The sequence below is a fragment of the Vipera berus genome (assembly GCF_964194415.1).
Source record: "Vipera berus genome assembly, chromosome: 5".
In the NCBI taxonomy this organism is placed as follows: domain Eukaryota; kingdom Metazoa; phylum Chordata; class Lepidosauria; order Squamata; family Viperidae; genus Vipera; species Vipera berus.
In genome coordinates, this window is record NC_138207.1 from 7,925,068 (window position 1) to 7,927,567 (window position 2,500).

The 2,500-nt window shown below is 46.4% G+C and overlaps 1 protein-coding gene across 1 annotated transcript in view; it reads left to right on the forward strand.

The window, feature by feature from the left end:
• The window catches only part of LOC308669382 (major facilitator superfamily domain-containing protein 8-like), a 58,402-nt gene that overhangs the window by 563 nt on the left and 55,339 nt on the right, over nt 1–2,500 (forward strand). The window lies entirely within an intron of this gene.

Genomic DNA, 2,500 nt, shown 5'->3' on the forward strand with positions numbered 1-2,500 from the left:
TGGTTCACATAGTGTGGTGGGATGGAGGGTTTGTTGTCACTGTGTGTTGGGGGGAGAGAGCACGGGGGGGGGGAGGCTCGGCTAATCTCAATGTACACATGTTGTACTTTGACAATAAAGATTTATTAAGGAGAAACTTCCGAACAGTGAGAGCAGTTAACCAGTGGAAACAGCCTGCCTCCAGAAGTTGTGGGTGCTTCACCACTGGAGGTTTGTAAGGGTGACAGGATAGCAGTGATCCAATATTTGAAGGGCTGCCACCAAGAAGAGGGGGTTAAATTATTCTCCAAAAGCACCAGAGGGCAGGACGAGAAGCAATGCTTGAAGGAACCTGGAATTAAGGAGAAACTTCCTAGCAGTGAGGACAAGCAACAAGTGACACAGTTTGCTTCCAGAAATCGTGGGCGCTCCGTCACTGGAGGTTTTTAAGAAGAGACTGGACAGCCACATGCCTGAAATGGTATAGGGGTCTTCTGCTTGAGCAGAGTCCAAGACCCCTTCCAACTCTATTCTGATTGATTAAAAGCCTCCAGTGGTGGACATCCACAACTTCTGAAGGCAAGCAGTTCCGCTGGTTAACTGTTCTGACTATTAGGAAGTTTCTCCTTAATTCTAGGTTGCTTCTCTCCTTGATAAGTTTCCATCCACTGTTTTCTTGTCCTGGTCTTGTGCCAGGTTCCTCTGCATTACTCCAGGAAGAACTGAAATATAAAATAGGAATCAGGTTAGAGTTAAGGCTCCTTACCTTTTTTTTTTTTAGTGGGGTAACTTTGCCGCTAGGTATCCCCAGATTTTTGGAGGGGTGCTGCACGGAAGGACACTCAGCTCCACCAAAGGCTTGGAGCAACGTTGCTCAAACTTGGCAGCTTTAAGATGTGTGGACTTCCAACTCCCAGCTTTGCTGGCTGGGGGATTCTGGGAGTTGAAATCCACACGTCTTAAAGTTGACAAGGTTGAGAAACACTGGATTAGAGGACCAACTTTCTTGGGTAAAATTGTAGGTTTGTGGCTGCATGCGCCGTTTTAATTTAATCCATTTTCTGAATTGCCAAAAGATCTGGATCTGTAACTTGAATGAACAAGGTTTTCCCACTGCTTTTCCGAAGAGGTCTGAATAGTTTATTTTGATCCTGCCTTTATTGTGTTTATATTTTGATCCCGCCTTTATTTTGTTTATAAATAACTAGGGTGTCAAACACACCCAATGCTCCTTCCTCCTCCAGATTTCTCCACAACAATCTTATGAGGTGAGTTGGGCTGAGAGAGGGGGACCAGCCCAAAGTCAGCTAGCCAGCTTTCATGCCTCAGGCAGGATTAGAACTCACAGTTCATGGTTTCTAGCCTAATGCGTTAATCACTAGACCAAACTGTCTCTCTCTCTCTCTCTCTCTCCTAGGAATTATTATGCTGGGATTTCATGTTTTCTTGTCACACGTGGCTTCCTGGGTGTTTCTATTATGTTATCTAATTGGATAATTAAAAGTTTGCAAGCAAAGGACCAAGCTTGCACAACACCAAGGACTCCCCAGTTCAATCCTGGGCCTCTGTTCTATTCTTCCTAACATTGTTAGTCCACACCCACATTAGCCTAAAATCCTCTTTAGCAATTCTAGTTTGAATACAGTGCTTATTCTCTTCTCCACCGAATCAAGGATATTTCATGGATCGTGTGGTTAAGGATAGAGTTAACAGGCTTTCTGTCGGTTCTGCCAGCAAGGGATTTTGGCCTAGCCACACACTTTTTTTTTAGTGAGGATTGCACCATTTTTGGCCTCCTGAGTTCAGTCTTTGGTGATATTAAGCGCCACCATGATGACTCCAGCTAGGATGTGCAGGCCTGCCATAGTTGCACCCTTTTTGTGGCTGTCCACTGACTGCTTCTGACTGCTGTTGGCCATGAGGTGAAAACTTTGAATTCCTTTGCTACTTATGGTGATTGCTGCCAATGCCTTAAAGCAGAGGTCCCCAACCTTTTGGGCACCAGGGACCGGTTCCGTGGAGAAAGGTTTTGTCCGTGGACCGGAGGGGGTGTGGTTTTGTATGCTGCCTGCATCCCACGGATGGGGCTTTGCTTGTTTGTGTGGACTGGTTGCTGGCATGCCACAGCCCAGTACCGGTCGGCGGATCGGGGGTTGGGGACCTCTGCCTTAAAGCAAGGGTTCTCAATCTTGGCAACATTAAGATGCGTGGACTTCAACTCCCAGAATTCCCCTGCCTTCGGGCCCTAACACAAGGCACAGCTTGCTTGTAATTGTTATGGTTTGCCCTATGCCCCTTTGCATCTATTGCTTGTCAGCCAGGCTACTTATAAACCCACATTCAGCACTTGTCAGCTACATGAATTGACTGAGGAGGAAACTGACTGTTCAGGAAGACTAGAACTCGTGTTTTATTGAGATAAGGCAGAGGTGGGGAAGGATGGTCCTTTTATGACTTACGGACTTCAACTCCCAGAATTCCTGAGCCAGCATGGCTGTGTAGGAGTTGTAGTCCCCAAGTC